The sequence below is a fragment of the Anomaloglossus baeobatrachus genome, chromosome 2 (assembly GCF_048569485.1).
Source record: "Anomaloglossus baeobatrachus isolate aAnoBae1 chromosome 2, aAnoBae1.hap1, whole genome shotgun sequence".
In the NCBI taxonomy this organism is placed as follows: Eukaryota; Metazoa; Chordata; class Amphibia; order Anura; family Aromobatidae; genus Anomaloglossus; species Anomaloglossus baeobatrachus.
The window spans coordinates 356022631-356046197 of record NC_134354.1 but is presented as its reverse complement, the minus strand read 5'-3'; the positions used below and the strand labels follow the sequence as shown (position 1 = coordinate 356046197).

At 42.9% G+C, this 23567-nt stretch overlaps 4 non-coding genes across 4 annotated transcripts; all 4 read left to right on the top strand.

Moving 5' to 3' along the window:
• Positions 1-11987: 11987 nt before the first annotated feature.
• Positions 11988-12060, top strand: TRNAV-UAC (transfer RNA valine (anticodon UAC)). The gene has a single exon. It is a non-coding gene; the product is annotated as a tRNA-Val (tRNA).
• A 174-nt stretch (positions 12061-12234) lies between these two features.
• Positions 12235-12307, top strand: TRNAV-CAC (transfer RNA valine (anticodon CAC)). The gene has a single exon. It is a non-coding gene; the product is annotated as a tRNA-Val (tRNA).
• Positions 12308-13712: 1405 nt separating this feature from the next.
• On the top strand, positions 13713-13785 carry TRNAV-UAC (transfer RNA valine (anticodon UAC)). The gene has a single exon. It is a non-coding gene; the product is annotated as a tRNA-Val (tRNA).
• Positions 13786-16666: 2881 nt separating this feature from the next.
• TRNAV-UAC (transfer RNA valine (anticodon UAC)) lies at positions 16667-16739 on the top strand. The gene has a single exon. It is a non-coding gene; the product is annotated as a tRNA-Val (tRNA).
• Positions 16740-23567: the final 6828 nt, after the last annotated feature.

The following is a 23567-nucleotide window of genomic DNA, read 5'->3' as shown; positions in this document are numbered from 1 at the left end:
TCGGCTGCCAGCATAGTAATGAGGCGTGCGTGATTCCTTCTGCGCAGTGAGAACGCTGGTGGCCTGACCAGGCAGGCTTGGGGCGGAGGTGGAGGACCCAGATGAGGTGGAGGATGCAGAAGCTGTGGCGGAACTTGGACAGACAGAGGATTGACACACAAGTCGTGGGGACGGCAAGACTTGTGCAGCAGACCCTTCACCATCTATCACCATAGTTACCCAGTGCCCAGTCAGCGACATGTAACGTCCCTGTCCATGCTTACTGGTCCAAGTATCGGTGGTGAAATGCACCCGTTCACACACAGAGTTTCTCAAGGAAGCGGTGATGTTGTGAGCGACATGCTGGTGTAGCGCGGGCACACCTTTCTTAGAGAAGTAGTGGCGACTAGGCATCTGGTACTGGGGCACAGCGACAGACATAAGGTCTCTAAAATCCTGTGTGTCCACTAGGCGGAAAGGCAGCATTTCGGTAGCCAACAGCTTACAGAGGGATAGAGTCAACCTCTTAGCTTTGTCATGGGTCGGAGGAAGTGGCCTTTTATTTGACCACATCTGAGGGACAGAGATCTGGCTGCTGTGTGTAGACGGTGTTGAGTAGGGTGTCCCTGGAAAAATGCAGGTTTGTGAGGAAAGTGCAGGCGGAGACATGATGTTGCCTTCATCCAACGTTGGTGCTATCGATGTCTGAGAGAGCTGTACACACTCACTTGTTTCCCCTTCCAAACCAACTGACGACCTTACAAGCAAACTGCCTGTTGCGGTTACAGTGGTGGAAGTTTTGCGTGGAAAAACAGGTGTGACAGCTGTCCCCACAGTCCTAGAAGATGAAGAGCGCGCGGATGCACTGGAAGGGGCGGGCGGTGGATGGTTCGCTCCGCTAGCCGGCATTGCAGCACGGTGAGCTTCCCACCGGGACTTATGATATTTATTCATGTGACGATTCATGGAAGAAGTTGTCAAACTGCTGAGGTTTTGACCTCTACTAACAGAATCATGACAAATGTTACATATCACATGAGTTGGGCGATCTTTTTCGATGTGAAAAAAGGCCCAGGCTAGGCAAGGCTTAGAGGCCATGCGACCTGTTGATCCACCCCGAATAATGCTCATAGGCAGAGTGGTGGCTGAGGATGCAGTTGTAGACGTGCTACCAGTGCTCCGACTCTGTCCAGGAAGGCGCAAGGTAACTTCGTCGTCGGTTGCATCCTCCTCCACCGCCTCTGTTGACCTCCTCGAGTGCCTGACTGGGGGTTGACAGTAGGTGGGATCTAGAACGTCATCATCAATTGTTGTGTTCGCACTCCCCTCCCCCTCAGACCGAGCCTCTTCTTGCCCTGACCGAATATTTAAGTTGTCATCCCAATCGGGTATCTGCGTCTCATCTTCATCAGTATGTTCCTCATTGTCTATAACCACAGGTGTTACAGTTTGTGACAAAGGGTCAACATTAAGCTCAGAAACTTGGTCCTCACGGCCTGAATCTGAGTCACAAAGGTTCTGGGCATCACTGCAGACCATTTCCTGTTCTGTACTCACTGTAGCTTGGGAGCAGACCTCTGATTCCCAGGCTATAGTGTGACTGAACAGCTCTGCAGACTCAGCCATCTCAGTTCCACCATACTGTGCAGGGCTGATGGAGACTTCAGAGCTGGGAGAAATCAAGTGTGATTGGGATGACAACTCAGAGGAATGGTGTTTTTTGGATGCGGTACTTGAAGTGGCTGAGAGGGCACTTGTTGGACCACTTGAGATCCATTCAAGCATTTTCCTTTTTTGCCCATCATCTACCTTTGTTCCTCTTGTTCGTGTCCGTAAAAAAGGGAGCACATCGGATTGTCCACAATAAGTAGTAGACATCTTACTTTTGCTAGTAGATGGTCTATCTTCAGCAGATGATAATGGAGCTTTGGCACCTTCCCCACTGACAAAACCTTTTTTGCCTTTTCCACCACGCCTCTTCCCCTTTCCACCAGCATCTGTCATTTTGCCACTCATGTTGATTGCGACAAGATTGTGGACTGAAAATGTGGTAGTAAAAATTGAGAGGTGGTGAAGATTGCAGTGGTGGTCTAGCTTTATTAACAGCAGAATAATAAAGAATAAATATCCCTGACAATGTAACTTATTTATAATTCGTTGGAGTGTGCAACGCAGGCAGACGTGCTGCAAATGTCTTGGCACTAGTGGGACTATAGCAAAGTCCAATAGCCACGTATAGGATGCCACTAGGTTCACTGAGTGTGTGCTAGTATAATGGCTTAGTTATAATTAGTTGGAGTGTGCAACGCAGGCAGATGCGCTCTGCAAATGTCTTGGCACTAGTAGGACTATAGCAAAGTCCAATAGCCACGTATAGGATGCCACTAGGTACACTGAGTGTGTGCTAGTATAATGGCTTAGTTATAATTAGTTGGAGTGTGCAACGCAGGCAGACGTGCTGCAAATGTCTTGGCACTAGTGGGACTATAGCAAAGTCCAATAGCCACGTATAGGATGCCACTAGGTACACTGAGTGTGTGCTAGTATAATGGCTTAGTTATAATTAGTTGGAGTGTGCAACGCAGGCAGACGTGCTGCAAATGTCTTGGCACTAGTGGGACTATAGCAAAGTCCAATAGCCACGTATAGGATGCCACTAGGTACACTGAGTGTGTGCTAGTATAATGGCTTAGTTATAATTAGTTGGAGTGTGCAACGCAGGCAGACGTGCTGCAAATGTCTTGGCACTAGTGGGACTATAGCAAAGTCCAATAGCCACGTATAGGATGCCACTAGGTACACTGAGTGTGTGCTAGTATAATGGCTTAGTTATAATTAGTTGGAGTGTGCAACGCAGGCAGACGTGCTGCAAATGTCTTGGCACTAGTGGGACTATAGCAAAGTCCAATAGCCACGTATAGGATGCCACTAGGTACACTGAGTGTGTGCTAGTATAATGGCTTAGTTATAATTAGTTGGAGTGTGCAACGCAGGCAGACGTGCTGCAAATGTCTTGGCACTAGTGGGACTATAGCAAAGTCCAATAGCCACGTATAGGATGCCACTAGGTACACTGAGTGTGTGCTAGTATAATGGCTTAGTTATAATTAGTTGGAGTGTGCAACGCAGGCAGACGTGCTGCAAATGTCTTGGCACTAGTGGGACTATAGCAAAGTCCAATAGCCACGTATAGGATGCCACTAGGTACACTGAGTGTGTGCTAGTATAATGGCTTAGTTATAATTAGTTGGAGTGTGCAACGCAGGCAGACGTGCTGCAAATGTCTTGGCACTAGTGGGACTATAGCAAAGTCCAATAGCCACGTATAGGATGCCACTAGGTACACTGAGTGTGTGCTAGTATAATGGCTTAGTTATAATTAGTTGGAGTGTGCAACGCAGGCAGACGTGCTGCAAATGTCTTGGCACTAGTGGGACTATAGCAAAGTCCAATAGCCACGTATAGGATGCCACTAGGTACACTGAGTGTGTGCTAGTATAATGGCTTAGTTATAATTAGTTGGAGTGTGCAACGCAGGCAGACGTGCTGCAAATGTCTTGGCACTAGTGGGACTATAGCAAAGTCCAATAGCCACGTATAGGATGCCACTAGGTACACTGAGTGTGTGCTAGAATAATGGCTTAGTTATAATTAGTTGGAGTGTGCAACGCAGGCAGACGTGCTGCAAATGTCTTGGCACTAGTGGGACTATAGCAAAGTCCAATAGCCACGTATAGGATGCCACTAGGTACACTGAGTGTGTGCTAGTATAATGGCTTAGTTATAATTAGTTGGAGTGTGCAACGCAGGCAGACGTGCTGCAAATGTCTTGGCACTAGTGGGACTATAGCAAAGTCCAATAGCCACGTATAGGATGCCACTAGGTACACTGAGTGTGTGCTAGTATAATGACTTAGTTATAATTAGTTGGAGTGTGCAACGCAGGCAGACGTGCTGCAAATGTCTTGGCACTAGTGGGACTATAGCAAAGTCCAATAGCCACGTATAGGATGCCACTAGGTACACTGAGTGTGTGCTAGTATAATGGCTTAGTTATAATTAGTTGGAGTGTGCAACGCAGGCAGACGTGCTGCAAATGTCTTGGCACTAGTGGGACTATAGCAAAGTCCAATAGCCACGTATAGGATGCCACTAGGTACACTGAGTGTGTGCTAGTATAATGGCTTAGTTATAATTAGTTGGAGTGTGCAACGCAGGCAGACGTGCTGCAAATGTCTTGGCACTAGTGGGACTATAGCAAAGTCCAATAGCCACGTATAGGATGCCACTAGGTACACTGAGTGTGTGCTAGTATAATGGCTTAGTTATAATTAGTTGGAGTGTGCAACGCAGGCAGACGTGCTGCAAATGTCTTGGCACTAGTGGGACTATAGCAAAGTCCAATATCCACGTATAGGATGCCACTAGGTTCACTGAGTGTTTGCTAGTATAATGGCTTAGTTATAATTAGTTGGAGTGTGCAACGCAGGCAGATGCGCTCTGCAAATGTCTTGGCACTAGTAGGACTATAGCAAAGTCCAATAGCCACGTATAGGATGCCACTAAAAAACACTTAGTGTGTGCAAGTATAATGGCTTAGTTATAATTAGTTGGAGTGTGCAACGCAGGCAGATGCGCTCTGCAAATGTCTTGGCACTAGTGGGACTATAGCAAAGTCCAATAGCCACGTATAGGATGCCACTAGGTACACTGAGTGTTTGCTAGTAAAATTGCTTAGTTTAAAAAAGTTGTAGTGTGCAATGCAGGCAGACGTGCTCTGCAAATGTCTTTGCACTAGTGGGACTATAGCAAAGTCCAATAGCCACGTATAGGATGCCACTAGGTACACTGAGTGTTTGCTAGTAAAATTGCTTAGTTTAAAAAACTTGGAGTGTGCAATGCAGGCAGATGTGCTCTGCTAATGTCTTTGCACTAGTGGGACTATAGCAAAGTCCAATAGCCACGTATAGGATGCCACTAGGTACACTGAGTGTGTGCTAGTATAATGGCTTAGTTATAATTCGTTGGAGTGTGCAACGCAGGCAGATGCGCTCTGCAAATGTCTTGGCACTAGTGGGACTATAGCAAAGTCCAATAGCCACGTATAGGATGCCACTAGGTACACTGAGTGTTTGCTAGTAAAATTGCTTAGTTTAAAAAAGTTGTATAGTGTGCAATGCAGGCAGACGTGCTCTGCAAATGTCTTTGCACTAGTGGGACTATAGCAAAGTCCAATAGCCACGTATAGGATGCCACTAGGTACACTGAGTGTGTGCTAGTATAATGGCTTAGTTATAATTAGTTGGAGTGTGCAACGCAGGCAGACGTGCTGCAAATGTCTTGGCACTAGTGGGACTATAGCAAAGTCCAATAGCCACGTATAGGATGCCACTAGGTACACTGAGTGTGTGCTAGTATAATGGCTTAGTTATAATTAGTTGGAGTGTGCAACGCAGGCAGACGTGCTGCAAATGTCTTGGCACTAGTGGGACTATAGCAAAATCCAATAGCCACGTATAGGATGCCACTAGGTACACTGAGTGTGTGCTAGTATAATGGCTTAGTTATAATTAGTTGGAGTGTGCAACGCAGGCAGACGTGCTGCAAATGTCTTGGCACTAGTGGGACTATAGCAAAGTCCAATAGCCACGTATAGGATGCCACTAGGTACACTGAGTGTGTGCTAGTATAATGGCTTAGTTATAATTAGTTGGAGTGTGCAACGCAGGCAGACGTGCTGCAAATGTCTTGGCACTAGTGGGACTATAGCAAAGTCCAATAGCCACGTATAGGATGCCACTAGGTACACTGAGTGTGTGCTAGTATAATGGCTTAGTTATAATTAGTTGGAGTGTGCAACGCAGGCAGACGTGCTGCAAATGTCTTGACACTAGTGGGACTATAGCAAAGTCCAATAGCCACGTATAGGATGCCACTAGGTACACTGAGTGTGTGCTAGTATAATGGCTTAGTTATAATTAGTTGGAGTGTGCAACGCAGGCAGACGTGCTGCAAATGTCTTGGCACTAGTGGGACTATAGCAAAGTCCAATATCCACGTATAGGATGCCACTAGGTTCACTGAGTGTGTGCTAGTATAATGGCTTAGTTATAATTAGTTGGAGTGTGCAACACAGGCAGATGCGCTCTGCAAATGTCTTGGCACTAGTAGGACTATAGCAAAGTCCAATAGCCACGTATAGGATGCCACTAAAAAACACTTAGTGTGTGCAAGTATAATGGCTTAGTTATAATTAGTTGGAGTGTGCAACGCAGGCAGACGTGCTGCAAATGTCTTGGCACTAGTGGGACTATAGAAAAGTCCAATAGCCACGTATAGGATGCCACTAGGTACACTGAGTGTGTGCTAGTATAATGGCTTAGTTATAATTAGTTGGAGTGTGCAACGCAGGCAGACGTGCTGCAAATGTCTTGGCACTAGTGGGACTATAGCAAAGTCCAATAGCCACGTATAGGATGCCACTAGGTACACTGAGTGTGTGCTAGTATAATGGCTTAGTTATAATTAGTTGGAGTGTGCAACGCAGGCAGACGTGCTGCAAATGTCTTGGCACTAGTGGGACTATAGCAAAGTCCAATAGCCACGTATAGGATGCCACTAGGTACACTGAGTGTGTGCTAGTATAATGGCTTAGTTATAATTAGTTGGAGTGTGCAACGCAGGCAGACGTGCTGCAAATGTCTTGGCACTAGTGGGACTATAGCAAAGTCCAATAGCCACGTATAGGATGCCACTAGGTACACTGAGTGTGTGCTAGTATAATGGCTTAGTTATAATTAGTTGGAGTGTGCAACGCAGGCAGACGTGCTGCAAATGTCTTGGCACTAGTGGGACTATAGCAAAGTCCAATAGCCACGTATAGGATGCCACTAGGTACACTGAGTGTGTGCTAGTATAATGGCTTAGTTATAATTAGTTGGAGTGTGCAACGCAGGCAGACGTGCTGCAAATGTCTTGGCACTAGTGGGACTATAGCAAAGTCCAATAGCCACGTATAGGATGCCACTAGGTACACTGAGTGTGTGCTAGTATAATGGCTTAGTTATAATTAGTTGGAGTGTGCAACGCAGGCAGACGTGCTGCAAATGTCTTGGCACTAGTGGGACTATAGCAAAGTCCAATAGCCACGTATAGGATGCCACTAGGTACACTGAGTGTGTGCTAGTATAATGGCTTAGTTATAATTAGTTGGAGTGTGCAACGCAGGCAGACGTGCTGCAAATGTCTTGGCACTAGTGGGACTATAGCAAAGTCCAATATCCACGTATAGGATGCCACTAGGTTCACTGAGTGTGTGCTAGTATAATGGCTTAGTTATAATTAGTTGGAGTGTGCAACGCAGGCAGATGCGCTCTGCAAATGTCTTGGCACTAGTAGGACTATAGCAAAGTCCAATAGCCACGTATAGGATGCCACTAAAAAACACTTAGTGTGTGCAAGTATAATGGCTTAGTTATAATTAGTTGGAGTGTGCAACGCAGGCAGATGCGCTCTGCAAATGTCTTGGCACTAGTGGGACTATAGCAAAGTCCAATAGCCACGTATAGGATGCCACTAGGTACACTGAGTGTTTGCTAGTAAAATTGCTTAGTTTAAAAAAGTTGTAGTGTGCAATGCAGGCAGACGTGCTCTGCAAATGTCTTTGCACTAGTGGGACTATAGCAAAGTCCAATAGCCACGTATAGGATGCCACTAGGTACACTGAGTGTTTGCTGGTAAAATTGCTTAGTTTAAAAAACTTGGAGTGTGCAATGCATGCAGATGTGCTCTGCTAATGTCTTTGCACTAGTGGGACTATAGCAAAGTCCAATAGCCACGTATAGGATGCCACTAGTTACACTGAGTGTGTGCTAGTATAATGGCTTAGTTATAATTCGTTGGAGTGTGCAACGCAGGCAGATGCGCTCTGCAAATGTCTTGGCACTAGTGGGACTATAGCAAAGTCCAATAGCCACGTATAGGATGCCACTAGGTACACTGAGTGTTTGCTAGTAAAATTGCTTAGTTTAAAAAAGTTGAAGTGTGCAATGCAGGCAGACGTGCTCTGCAAATGTCTTTGCACTAGTGGGACTATAGCAAAGTCCAATAGCCACGTATAGGATGCCACTAGGTACACTGAGTGTGTGCTAGTATAATGGCTTAGTTATAATTAGTTGGAGTGTGCAACGCAGGCAGACGTGCTGCAAATGTCTTGGCACTAGTGGGACTATAGCAAAGTCCAATAGCCACGTATAGGATGCCACTAGGTACACTGAGTGTGTGCTAGTATAATGGCTTAGTTATAATTAGTTGGAGTGTGCAACGCAGGCAGACGTGCTGCAAATGTCTTGGCACTAGTGGGACTATAGCAAAGTCCAATAGCCACGTATAGGATGCCACTAGGTACACTGAGTGTGTGCTAGTATAATGGCTTAGTTATAATTAGTTGGAGTGTGCAACGCAGGCAGACGTGCTGCAAATGTCTTGGCACTAGTGGGACTATAGCAAAGTCCAATAGCCACGTATAGGATGCCACTAGGTACACTGAGTGTGTGCTAGTATAATGGCTTAGTTATAATTAGTTGGAGTGTGCAACGCAGGCAGACGTGCTGCAAATGTCTTGGCACTAGTGGGACTATAGCAAAGTCCAATAGCCACGTATAGGATGCCACTAGGTACACTGAGTGTGTGCTAGTATAATGTCTTAGTTATAATTAGTTGGAGTGTGCAACGCAGGCAGACGTGCTGCAAATGTCTTGGCACTAGTGGGACTATAGCAAAGTCCAATAGCCACGTATAGGATGCCACTAGGTACACTGAGTGTGTGCTAGTATAATGGCTTAGTTATAATTAGTTGGAGTGTGCAACGCAGGCAGACGTGCTGCAAATGTCTTGGCACTAGTGGGACTATAGCAAAGTCCAATAGCCACGTATAGGATGCCACTAGGTACACTGAGTGTGTGCTAGTATAATGGCTTAGTTATAATTAGTTGGAGTGTGCAACGCAGGCAGACGTGCTGCAAATGTCTTGGCACTAGTGGGACTATAGCAAAGTCCAATAGCCACGTATAGGATGCCACTAGGTACACTGAGTGTGTGCTAGTATAATGGCTTAGTTATAATTAGTTGGAGTGTGCAACGCAGGCAGACGTGCTGCAAATGTCTTGGCACTAGTGGGACTATAGCAAAGTCCAATAGCCACGTATAGGATGCCACTAGGTACACTGAGTGTGTGCTAGTATAATGGCTTAGTTATAATTAGTTGGAGTGTGCAACGCAGGCAGACGTGCTGCAAATGTCTTGGCACTAGTGGGACTATAGCAAAGTCCAATAGCCACGTATAGGATGCCACTCGGTTCACTGAGTGTGTGCTAGTATAATGGCTTAGTTATAATTAGTTGGAGTGTGCAACGCAGGCAGATGCGCTCTGCAAATGTCTTGGCACTAGTAGGACTATAGCAAAGTCCAATAGCCACGTATAGGATGCCACTAAAAAACACTTAGTGTGTGCAAGTATAATGGCTTAGTTATAATTAGTTGGAGTGTGCAACGCAGGCAGATGCGCTCTGCAAATGTCTTGGCACTAGTGGGACTATAGCAAAGTCCAATAGCCACGTATAGGATGCCACTAGGTACACTGAGTGTTTGCTAGTAAAATTGCTTAGTTTAAAAAAGTTGTAGTGTGCAATGCAGGCAGACGTGCTCTGCAAATGTCTTTGCACTAGTGGGACTATAGCAAAGTCCAATAGCCACATATAGGATGCCACTAGGTACACTGAGTGTTTGCTAGTAAAATTGCTTAGTTTAAAAAACTTGGAGTGTGCAATGCAGGCAGATGTGCTCTGCTAATGTCTTTGCACTAGTGGGACTATAGCAAAGTCCAATAGCCACGTATAGGATGCCACTAGGTACACTGAGTGTGTGCTAGTATAATGGCTTAGTTATAATTCGTTGGAGTGTGCAACGCAGGCAGATGCGCTCTGCAAATGTCTTGGCACTAGTGGGACTATAGCAAAGTCCAATAGCCACGTATAGGATGCCACTAGGTACACTGAGTGTTTGCTAGTAAAATTGCTTAGTTTAAAAAAGTTGTAGTGTGCAATGCAGGCAGACGTGCTCTGCAAATGTCTTTGCACTAGTGGGACTATAGCAAAGTCCAATAGCCACGTATAGGATGCCACTAGGTACACTGAATGTTTGCTAGTATAATGGCTTACTTAGAATGAGTTGGAGTGTGCAGAGGACAAGAGGGTACAGTGGCAGGATTGTGGTGCTCTGGGTAGAGGAATGGAAGCCTGCCTTTCTATTCCCTCCTAATGGTGAAATGCAGGGAGGAAATCCCTGACCTGGGCTACACAGACGCTGTTGCTGTTTGCAGGACCTGTCACTTATGGCTCTCTGACCCTGCCGCTTTGAGCCCTTAAAAGGACTGCTAGAATGTGCTCTCCCTAAGCTGTCTAACGCTGTGTATGCAGCGCATACAGCTGTATCGGCTATAGGACTCAGGAGGACGGAGCTGCGACACTGATGTCTGACACCAAAGACGCAGAAGGCAGATAATGGCGTTCGTGAAGAAAATGTCCGGTTTTATAATGCAGGGACATGTGACATGCAGATCCTATCACACATGCCGTTGCTTCTCTGGCTCAAAGTCCACTTAGGTGTGTGTGTGTCTGTGATTGGCTGACATGCTGGCCCGCCCCACAAGACGCGCGCGCTTAGGGAAGGAAGACAAGAAAAAAAAAAAAAAAATGGCGATCACCATTATAGAAACAGCAGTGATCTGAAGGCGCTGTTCACGCACACTATACACTGAAATGTGATAATAGTTTGATTCACAGAGTGACTTACACTATTACAGCAGAAACCAAGCTAGGATTTAGCTGTTTTTTGGCTGCTAGAACCCTTCTCGAACGTTTCTAGAACTATCGAGCTTTTGCAAAAAGCTCGAGTTCTAGTTCGATCTAGAACATGCCCCAAAATCACTCGAGCCGTGACCTGGAGAACCATGAACCACGAACCGCGCTCAACTCTAGTCATCACGTCTGCTTAACACGCAGAAGGTCCTGGGTTCAATCCCCAGTGAAACCAATCTGTTCTTAGTGTTGAAATAATTCGCTATCCAACTCCAAAATATGAAGTTCTCGGCTTTGTTGCCGAATGACGGGATGTTTTGGCTTCCATCACAAACAGAACTACAAATTATTTTTTTTTTTCCCCTGGCGGTCAAAACTCGTCTCTAAATGCCATTACTTTGCAGGATTTCACAGGTTTCATAGTGGAGTCGTCATCACGTCTACTTCACACGCAGAAGGACCTGGGTTCAATCCCCATTAAAAACAAGCCGTTTTCGCTGTTGAAGTAATTTGCTATCAACCTGTAACATATGAAATTCTTTGTTTTGTTGCCAACTGATAATATATTTTGGCTTCCATCACCAAGAGAACTACGATTTTGGGTTTCTTTTTTATTGACCATTTTAGCAGAAAACATAATCCCATATTATAAAAATCCTGTTTGTTTCAAAATATATAGTTCCTTTAAATACAAAAGCAAACAACTAAACTATGTGGAAAAAAGTAACACATTCAATGTAAACTTCCTTTTAAGCAAAATCCCTTTGTAGGAATAAAACTGGTTAAAAATGTAATACAAATTGTAAATGTTTCATTAACCAAAAATACTTTCCTTCAGCAATAAAAAGGCCCCGTCAGTCACAATTCTGCTCTGCTAGCCAATACACAGTAACTTTCCATCAGGTTACATAGAGTAGTGGTCATCACGTCTGCTTAAAACGCAGAAGGTCCTGCGTTCAATCCCCAGTAAAACCAATCTGTTCTTGATGTTGAAATAATACTCAATTAAACTACAATATATGAAGTTCTTGGCTTTGTTGCCGAATGATGGGATGTTTTGGCTTCCATCCCAAACAAAGCTACGAATTTGTTTTTTTTTTCCCTGGCGGTCAAAATTCGTCTCTAATTGCCATTACTTTGCAGGCTTTCAAAGGTTTCATAGTGTAGTGGAAATCACGTCTGCTTTACACGCAGAAGGTCCTGGGTTCAATCCCCAGTGAAACCCATGTGTTCCTGTGTTTAAATAATACCCTATCAACCTGCAGTATATAAAGTTCTTGGCTTTGTTTCCGAATAACTGGATGTTTTAGCTCCATCACCAACAGAGCTACGAATTTGTTTTTTTTCCCCTGGCGGTCAAAACTCGTCTCTAATTGCCATTACTTTGCAGGATTTCAAAGGTTTCATAGTGTAGTGGTCATCACGTCTGCTTCACACGCAGAAGGTCCTGGGTTCAATCCCCAGTGAAACCAATCTGTTTTTGGTGTTGAAGTAATTTCCTATTGACTTGTAATATGTGAAATTCTTGGTTTCGTTGCCAAATGACTATACATTTTGGCTTCCATCACAAAGAGAACTACGATTTTGGGTTTCTTTTTTATTGACCATTTTAGCAGAAAACATAATCCCATATTATAAAAATCCTATTTGTTTCAAAATATATAGTTCCCATAAATACAAAAGCAAAAGACCAAACTATGGAGAAAAAAGTAACACATTCAATATAAACTTCAATTTAAGCAAAATCCCTTTGTAGGAATAAAACTGGTAAAATATGTAATAATAATTGTAAATGTTTCATTAACCAAAAATACTTTCCTTCAGCAATAAAAAGGCCCCGTCAGTCACAATTCTGCTCTGCTAGCCAATACACAGTAACTTTTCGTCAGGTTTCATAGGGTAGTGGTCATCACGTCTGCTTAACACGCAGAAGGTCCTGGGTTCAATCCCCAGTGAAACCAATCTGTTCTTAGTGTTGAAATAATAAGCTATCCAACTACAATATATGAAGTTCTCGGCATTGTTGCCGAATGACGGTATGTTTTGGCTTCCATCACAAACAGAACTACAAATTATTATTTTTTTTCCCCTGGCGGTCAAAACTTGTCTCTAAATGCCATTACTTTGCAGGATTTCACAGGTTTCATAGTGGAGTGGTCATCACGTCTACTTCAAACGCAGAAGGTCCTGCGTTCAATCCCCAGTAAAAATAAGCCATTTTCGCTGTTGAAGTAATTTGCTATCAACCTGTAACATATGAAATTCTTTTTTTTGTTGCCAACTGATAATATATTTTGGCTTCCATCACCAAGAGAACTACGATTTTGGGTTTCTTTTTTATTGACCATTTTAGCAGAAAACATAATCCCATATTATAAAAATCCTGTTTGTTTCAAAATATATAGTTCCTTTAAATACAAAAGCAAACAACTAAACTATGTGGAAAAAAGTAACACATTCAATGTAAACTTCCTTTTAAGCAAAATCCCTTTGTAGGAATAAAACTGGTAAAATATGTAATAAAAATTGTAAATGTTTGATTAACCAAAAATACTTTCCTTCAGCAATAAAAAGGCCCCGTCAGTCACAATTCTGCTCTGCTAGCCAATACACAGTAACTTTCCATCAGGTTTCCTAGAATAGTGGTCATCACGTCTGCTTAACATGCAGAAGGTCCTGCGTTCAATCCCCAGTAAAACCAATCTGTTCTTGGTGTTGAAATAATACTCAATTAAACTACAATATATGAAGTTCTTGGCTTTGTTGCCGAATGATGGGATGTTTTGGCTTCCATCCCCAACAGAGCTACGAATTTGTTTTGTTTTTCCTGGCGGTCAAAACTCGTCTCTAATTGCCATTACTTTGCAAGCTTTCAAAGGTTTCATAGTGTAGTGGAAATCACGTCTGCTTTACACGCAGAAGGTCCTGGGTTCAATCCCCAGTGAAACCCATGTGTTTTTGGTGTTGAAGTAATTTCCTATCGACTTGTAATATGTGAAATTCTTGGTTTCGTTGCCAAATGACAATACATTTTGGCTTCCATCACAAAGAGAACTACGATTTTGGGTTTCTTTTTTATTGACCATTTTAGCAGAAAACATAATCCCATATTATAAAAATCCTATTTGTTTCAAAATATATAGTTCCCATAAATACAAAAGCAAAAGACCAAATTATGGAGAAAAAAGTAACACATTCAATATAAACTTCAATTTAAGCAAATCCCTTTCTAGGAATAAAACTGGTAAAATATGTAATAATAATTGTAAATGTTTCATTAACCAAAAATACTTTCCTTCAGCAATAAAAAGGCCCCGTCAGTCACAATTCTGCTCTGCTAGCCAATACACAGTAACTTTTCGTCAGGTTTCATAGTGTAATGGTCATCACGTCTGCTTAACACGCAGAAGGTCCTGGTTTCAATCCCCAGTGAAACCAATCTGTTCTTAGTGTTGAAATAATTCGCTATCTAACTCCAAAATATGAAGTTCTCGGCTTTGTTGCCGAATGACGGGATGTTTTGGCTTCCATCACAAACAGAACTACAAATTATTTTTTTTTTTCCCCTGGCGGTCAAAACTCGTCTCTAAATGCCATTACTTTGCAGGATTTCACAGGTTTCATAGTGGAGTCGTCATCACGTCTACTTCACACGCAGAAGGACCTGGGTTCAATCCCCAGTAAAAACAAGCCGTTTTCGCTGTTGAAGTAATTTGCTATCAACCTGTAACATATGAAATTCTTTGTTTTGTTGCCAACTGATAATATATTTTGGCTTCCATCACCAAGAGAACTACGATTTTGGGTTTCTTTTTTATTGACCATTTTAGCAGAAAACATAATCCCATATTATAAAAATCCTGTTTGTTTCAAAATATATAGTTCCTTTAAATACAAAAGCAAACAACTAAACTATGTGGAAAAAAGTAACACATTCAATGTAAACTTCCTTTTAAGCAAAATCCCTTTGTAGGAATAAAACTGGTTAAAAATGTAATAAAAATTGTAAATGTTTCATTAACCAAAAATACTTTCCTTCAGCAATAAAAAGGCCCCGTCAGTCACAATTCTGCTCTGCTAGCCAATACACAGTAACTTTCCATCAGGATTCATAGGGTAGTGGTCATCACGTCTGCTTAACACGCAGAAGGTCCTGCGTTCAATCCCCAGTAAAACCAATCTGTTTTTGGTGTTGAAATAATACTCAATTAAACTACAATATATGAAGTTCTTGGCTTTGTTGCCGAATGATGGGATGTTTTGGCTTCCATCCCCAACAGAGCTACGAATTTGTTTTTTTTTTCCCTGGCGGTTAAAACTCGTCTCTAATTGCCATTACTTTGCAGGCTTTCAAAGGTTTCATAGTGTAGTGGAAATCACGGCTGCTTTACACGCAGAAGGTCCTGGGTTCAATCCCCAGTGAAACCCATGTGTTCTCGGTGTTGAAATAATCCCCTATCAACCTGCAGTATATAAAGTTCTTGGCTTTGTTGCCGAATAACGGGATGTTTTAGCTTCCATCACCAAAAGAGCTACGAATTTGTTTTTTTTTCCCTGGCGGTCAAAACTCGTCTCTAATTGCCATTACTTTGCAGAATTTCAAAGGTTTCATAGTGTAGTGGTCATCACGTCTGCTTCACACGCAAAAGTTCCTGGGTTCAATCCCCAGTGAAACCAATCTGTGTTTGGTGTTGAAGTAATTTCCTATCGACTTGTAATATGTGAAATTCTTGGTTTCGTTGCCGAATGACAATACATTTTGGCTTCCATCACAAAGAGAACTACGATTTTGGGTTTCTTTTTTATTGACCATTTTAGCAGAAAACATAATCCCATATTATAAAAATCCTATTTGTTTCAAAATATATAGTTCCCATAAATACAAAAGCAAAAGACCAAACTATGGAGAAAAAAGTAACACATTCAATATAAACTTCAATTTAAGCAAATCTCTTTCTAGGAATAAAACTGGTAAAATATGTAATAATAATTGTAAATGTTTCATTAACCAAAAATACTTTCCTTCAGCAATAAAAAGGCCCCGTCAGTCACAGTTCTGCTCTGCTAGCCAATACACAGTAACATTTCGTCAGGTTTCATAGTGTAGTAGTCATCACGTCTGCTTAACACGCAGAAGGTCCTGGGTTCAATCCCCAGTGAAACCAATCTGTTCTTAGTGTTGAAATAATAAGCTATCCAAGTACAATATATGAAGTTCTCGGCATTGTTGCCGAATGATGGAATGTTTTGGCTTCCATCACAAACAGAACTACAAACTATTTTTTTTTTCCCCTGGCGGTCAAAACTCGTCTCTAAATGCCATTACTTTGCAGGATTTCACAGGTTTCATAGTGGAGTCGTCATCACGTCTACTTCACACGCAGAAGGTCCTGGGTTCAATCCCCAGTAAAAACATGCCGATTTCGCTGTTGAAGTAATTTTCTATCAACCTGTAACATATGAAATTCTTTGTTTTGTTGCCAACTGATAATATATTTTGGCTTCCATCACCAAGAGAACTACGATTTTGGGTTTCTTTTTTATTGACCATTTTAGCAGAAAACATAATCCCATATTATAAAAATCCTGTTTGTTTCAAAATATATAGTTCCCATAAATACAAAAGCAAAAGACCAAACTATGGAGAAAAAAGTAACACATTCAATATAAACTTCAATTTAAGCAAATTCCCTTTGTAGGAATAAAACTGGTAAAATATGTAATAACAATTGTAAATGTTTCATTAACCAAAAATACTTTCCTTCAGCAATAAAAAGGCCCCATCAGTCACAATTCTGCTCTGCTAACCAATACACAGTAACTTTCAATCAGGTTTCATAGTGTAGTGGAAATCACGTCTGCTTTACACGCAGAAGGTCCTGGGTTCAATCCCCAGTGAAACCCATGTGTTCTTGGTGTTGAAATAATATCCTATCAGCCTGCAATATTTGAAGTTGTTGGCTTTGTTGCCGAATAACGAGATGTTTTAGCTTCCATCACCAACAGAGCTACGAATTTGTTTTTTTTCCCCTGGCGGTCAAAACTCGTCTCTAATTGCCATTACTTTGCAGGATATCAAAGGTTTCATAGTGTAGTGGTCATCACGTCTACTTCACACGCAGAAGGTCCTGGGTTCATTTCCTAGTGAAACCAATCTGTTTTTGGTGTTGAAGTAATTTCCTATCGACTTGTAATATGTGAAATTCTTGGTTTCGTTGCCAAATGACAATACATTTTGGCTTCCATCACAAAGAGAACTACGATTTTGGGTTTCTTTTTTATTGACCATTTTAGCAGAAAACATAATCCCATATTATAAAAATCCTATTTGTTTTAAAATATATAGTTCCCATAAATACAAAAGCAAACGACTAAGCTATGTAGAAAAAAGTAACACATTCAATAAAAACTTCAATTTAAGCAAAATCCCTTTGTAGGAATAAAACTAGTAAAATATATAATAAAAATTGTAAATGTTTCATTAACCAAAAATACTTTCCTTCAGCAATAAAAAGGCCCCGTCAGTCACAATTCTGCTCTGCTAGCCAATACACAGTAACTTTTCGTCAGGTTTCACAGTGTAGTGGTCATCACGTCTGCTTAACACGCAGAAGGTCCTGGATTCAATCCCCAGTGAAACCAATCTGTTCTCAGTGTTGAAATAATACGCTATCCAACTACAATATATGAAGTTCTCGGCTTTGTTGCCGAATGATGGGATGTTTTGGCTTCCATCACAAACAGAACTACAAATTATTATTTTTTTTTTTCCCCTGGCGGTCAAAACTCGTCTCCATATGCCATTACTTTGCAGGGTTTCACAGCTTTCATAGTGGAGTGGTCATCACGTCTACTTCACACGCAGAAGGTCCTGGGTTCAATCCCCAGTAAAAACGAGCCGTTTTTACTGTTGAAGTAACTTGCTATCAACCTGTAATATATGAAATTCTTGGTTTTGTTGCCAACTGATAATATATTTTGGCTTCCATCACCAAGAGAACTACGATTTTGGGTTTCTTTTTTATTGACCATTTTAGCAGAAAACATAATCCCATATTATAAAAATCCTGTTTGTTTCAAAATATATAGTTCCTTTAAATACAAAAGCAAACGACTAAACTATGTAGAAAAAAGTAACACATTCAATGTAAACTTCCATTTAAGCAAAATCCCTATGTAGGAATAAAACTGGTAAAATATGTAATAAAAATTGTAAATGTTTCATTAACCAAAAATACTTTCCTTCAGCAATAAAAAGGCCCGTCAGTCACAATTCTGCTCTGCTAGCCAATACACAGTAACTTTCCATCAGGTTTCATAGAGTAGTGGTCATCACGTCTGCTTAACACGTAGAAGGTCCTCTGTTCAATCCCCAGTAAAACCAATCTGTTCTTGGTGTTGAAATAATACCCAATTAAACTACAATCTATGAAGTTCTTGGCTTTGTTGCCGAATGATGGGATGTTTTGGCTTCCATCACCAACAGAGCTACGAATTTGTTTTTTTTTTCCCTGGCGGTCAAAACTCGTCTCTAATTGCCATTACTTTGCAGGATTTCAAAGGTTTCATAGTGTAGTTTTTATCACGTCTGCTTCACACGCAGAAGGTCCTGGGTTCAATCCCCAGTGAAACCAATCTGTTTTGGTGTTGAAGTAATTTCCTATCGACTTGTAATATGTGAAATTCTTGGTTTCGTTGCCAAATGACAATACATTTTGGCTTCCATCACAAAGAGAACTACGATTTTGGGTTTCTTTTTTATTGAACATTTTAGCAGAAAACATAATCCCATATTATAAAAATCCTATTTGTTTTAAAATATATAGTTCCCATAAATACAAAAGCAAACGACTAAACTATGTAGAAAAAATAACACATTCAATGTAAACTTCAATTTAAGCAAAATCCCTTTGTAGGAATAAAACTGGTAAAATATGTAATAATAATTGTAAATGTTTCATTAACCAAAAATACTTTCCTTCAGCAATAAAAAGGCCCCGTCAGTCACAATTCTGCTCTGCTAGCCAATACACAGTAACTTATCATCAGGTTTCATAGTGTAGTGTTCATCACGTCTGCTTAACACACAGAAGGTCCTAGGTTGAATCCCCAGTAAAACCTATCTGTTCATGGTGTTGAAATAAAACCCTATCAACCTGCAGTATATGATGTTCTTGGCTTTGTTGCAGGATGACGGGATGTTTTAGCTTCCATCACTAACAGAGCTACAAATTTGTTTTTTTTCCCCTGGCGGTCAAAACTCGTCTCTAATTGCCATTACTTTGCAGGATTTCAAAGGTTTCATAGTGTAGTGGTCATCACGTCAACTTCACATGCAGAAGGTCCTGGGTTCAATCCACAGTAAGAACAAGCTGTTATCGCTGTTGAAGTAATTTGCTGTCAACCTGTAATATATGAAATTCTTGGTTTTGTTGACAACTGATAATATATTTTGGCTTCCATCACCAAGAGAACTACGATTTTAGGTTTCTTTTTAATTGACCATTTTAGCAGAAAACATAATCCCATATTATAAAAATCCTGTTTGTTTCAAAATATATAGTTTCTTTAAATACAAAAGCAAACGACTAAACTATGTAGAAAAAAGTAACACATTCAATGTAAACTTCAATTTAAGCAAAATCCCTTTGTAGGAATAAAACTGGTAAAATATATAATAAAAATTATAAATGTTTCATTAACCAAAAATACTTTCCTTCAGCAATAAAAAGGCCCCGTCAGTCACAATTCTGCTCTGCTAGCCAATACACAGTAAATTTTTCGTCAGGTTTCATAGTGTAGTGGTCATCACTAGAGATGAGCGAACCGGTCCCGGTTCAGCTCGAGGTCGGTTCGCCGAACGGAAGTCCTGTTCGAGTTCGGTTCGTCGAACGCTCGACGAACCGAACTCGAACTGCATAGGAAACAATGGCAGGCGTTCACAAACACATGACAACACCCTCAAAGGTGTCCAAAAGGTGACAAACAACTCAAACACATGGGAAAGTGACAAGGACATATACTCATGTGAAAACAAAAGAGCTGGACAAGGAAAGAGAGGAGGACACACAGATATATGAGTATATGCAAGGAAACATCGATTCCATTATTGTACAACTTGAGCCCTGCTCATTTTAGGCTTCCAATCTGGATAAATTGCCTGAGCTCGCCACGTACGCCTTGGGGATCTTGTCGTGTCCTGCAGCCAGCGTTCTCTCGGAACCTGTCTTCAGTGCTGCTGGGGGTCTGCTGGTAGATAAGAACACGTGTCTGTCCACTGACAATGTGGACATGGCTCTCAGAGGACTTTTCTTCCCCTGGGTCAGCCAGGGGACAGGAAAGGCACGCGTATTTTTGAGAGTGCTTCATGAAAAGCATATTTTTCTTTTTCAAAAGGGGGGTCAAGTGATGCCAGTCAAGTGGGGTGTGTGTGGCCCAATTAGTGGCAACGAAGGAGACTGTGGTTGGAGTCCCCTCGCTGTGTTTCTAAAAGAACCAAGATGAACAAGTCATGGCTCTCAGAGGACTTTTCTTCCCCTGGGTCAGCCAGGGGACGGGAAAGGCACGCGTATTTTTGAGAGTGCTTCATGCAAAGCATCTTTTTCTTTTTCAAAAGGGGGCTCAACCGATGCCAGTCAAGTGGGGTGTGTGTGGCCCAGTTAGTGGAAACGAGGGAGACTGTGGTTGGAGTCCCCTCGCTGTGTTTCTAAAAGAACCAAGATGAACAAGTCATGGCTCTCAGAGGACTTTTCTTCCCTTGGGTCAGCCAGGGGACGGGAAAGGCACGTGTATTTTTGAGAGTGCTTCATGCAAAGCATCTTTTTCTTTTTCAAAAGGGGGCTCAACCGATGCCAGTCAAGTGGGGTATGTGTGGCCCAGTTAGTGGCAACGAGGGAGACTGTGGTTGGAGTCCCCTCGCTGTGTTTCTAAAAGAACCAAGATGAACAAGTCATGGCTCTCAGAGGACTTTTCTTCCCCTGGGTCAGCCAGGGGACGGGAAAGGCACGCGTATTTTTGAGAGTGCTTCATGCAAAGCATCTTTTTCATCTTGAAAATGCGGGTCAACCGATGCCAGTCAAGTGGGGTGTGTGTGGCCCACTTAGTGGCAACGAGGGAGACTGTGGTTGGAGTCCCCTCGCTGTGTTTCTAAAAGAACCAAGATGAACAAGTCATGGCTCTCAGAGGATTTTTCTTCCCCTGGGTCAGCCAGGGGACGGGAAAGGCACGCGTATTTTTGAGAGTGCTTCATGCAAAGCATCTTTTTCTTTTTCAAAAGGGGGCTCAACCGATGCCAGTCAAGTGGGGTGTGTGTGGCACAGTTAGTGGCAACGAGGGAGACTGTGGTTGGAGTCCCCTCGCTGTGTTTTACATGCTTTTAGAAGGGCATGACATGGCTTAGAGGTTGACTTTCAGCATCTGGAAACTGTTGGCTACCAAAATGCTGCCTTTCCAACCTTTTTAACCGATGATTTTTGAGACCTTATGCCCATCGCAGTGCCCCAAGAGCCGATGCCCAGGCGCCACTCCTTCTCCAACAAAGGCGTGCACGCGCTACACCAGCATGTCGCACTAAACAGCAATGATTCCTTGAGAAACTCTGTGTGACAGGGTGCATTTCACCACAGATAATTGGCCCAGTAAGCATGGACAGGGGCGTTACATGTCGCTGACTGGGCAATGGGTTACTGTGGGGAGAGATGGAGAAGGGTCTGCTGTACAAGTCTTGCCGTCCCCACGAGTTGTTTCAATCCTTCTTCTGTATGTAGAAGTTAATACACTGCTTCTGCCTCTTCAACCTCGTGTGGGTCCTCCACCTTGGCACAAACCCTGTGTGGTCAGGCCACCCTTCCTTGTAACTGTGCACAAGGAATACCACACACCTGCTTACTATGCTGGCAGCAGAGCTCAATGCCATCAGGCGGTCAAAGGTTTACTTTGAAATGTATGGGAAATGTGAGTCACACCGCTGAGAAGTTGTGGACGGTTAGCTCTGGAGACCGAGTTTCATCAATGGTTGTCTCCACTCAACCAGCAGCCAGGGAAGGCCGGGTGCGACAATGATGCAAACATGGGTGCGGCCCTTCGCTGTGACAATGTGACACACATGCCTTGTGTGGTTCACGTGTTGAACCTGGTTGTCCAGCAATTTTTAAAGCACTATCCTGGCCCACATGGCCTTCTGCAGAGAGCACGGTGTAATGCCTTCCTTGATCCACACACTCAGATGGGCTGTAAATGATAGGCTAGAGGGAAGCCACTCACCAAGCAGGACCCCTAGAACCCTGAAACCCTTTAACCCCTATACAGGGATTAGGAATTACACAGGGCCCAAGGTGATTAATACCTGTGGAACGCTGCAGTTCCAGAGAATAGTAGACTGGCAGGGTCAAAACATTAATTGAGGAACAGGAACAGAATGGGACGGCCAGGACTTAATCAGAAAACAAGCAGAGGTGAAATGCGGATCGGCCAACAAGGTACATAAACAGCAAGCAGGAAAAGTAGTCAGGTAACAAGCACACAAAATCATAAAACTGAACTGGGGGTAAAATTAACCAGAGGTTCATAGCTATGTCTGGCAGTGGTCTGCAGACAAGATGGGCATAAAAAAAAAGGTGTGGTGTCTTCCCATTGGTTGTAGCTGAATGATGGTATTTCATCTGTGAGATACCCACCAGCTACATTCAGCCAGAGATTCTGCATCTGTCAAGGTAATGCAGCCCAGTGGGTGAGCATAACCTGCGTCCACCTGCGCCGCTGGCATCGACTCCTCTCCCATCATCAGCACTATGCATGAAAGGAACACGTTGTCACCTGGCGACCGGAGTACAAATTGACGGAGCGTACTCCGTTGGTGACTTAACAGCCGTGTGCGGCAATGATGCAAACCTGGCTGCGGGCCATCGTCAGGGCAATGTGACACACGTGCCTTGTATGGCTCACGTGTTGAACCTAATTCTCCAGCAATTTTTAAAACACCATCCCGGCCTACATGGCCTTGTGCAGCGGGCACGCTCGCTATGTGCTCACTTCCATCGTGCGCACACAGCAGCTCAACAACTATCGTCACTACAGAAGTCTTTAGGTCTGGTGGTTAAACGCCTGAAATGCGATGTGCCCACACGCAGGAATTTGAATCTGCACATGTTGCAGCGTTTGTGGCAGCACCGCCGAACCCTGCTGCAATACGTTATGACATATAGCCTGGGATAACTTGATCCAGAGGTGGTGCAGATCATGCTGCTGGAGTGGTGTCAGATCAAGGACCTATGCACCCTGCTACACAGTTTACAAATGTCGACGAAGATGTTTAGCACTGGCAATGTCATTCTCAGCGTGAAAATTCTGGTCATCTACATGATGGAGCACACTGTAATTATTATTCGGAGTCAGGTGTTGGGACAAGAGGAAGGGGAGGAAGTACAGGAGGAGTCATATGCGGAAGGGATAACAAGATCTACGAGGTCCAGATGGTCAGCGGCACCTATGCGGCAGTCATGGTGAGGGAGAGGGATTAACAAGGGCGCATAGTATCAGCAAAAAGTGTTGAGGAAGGTGCAGGAGCCCATGAAGAAATGGAGGACGAACTGGCGATGGGCATGGAAGACTCAGCAGATGAGTGAGAGCTTGCTCACATTTCGGTTGTGCGAGGTTGTGGGGAGAGGGCAGAGGAAGGAGGCACGATTCTCACCTCTCTGCCACCAACACACCAAGGACTTGGTCCTCCTGGAT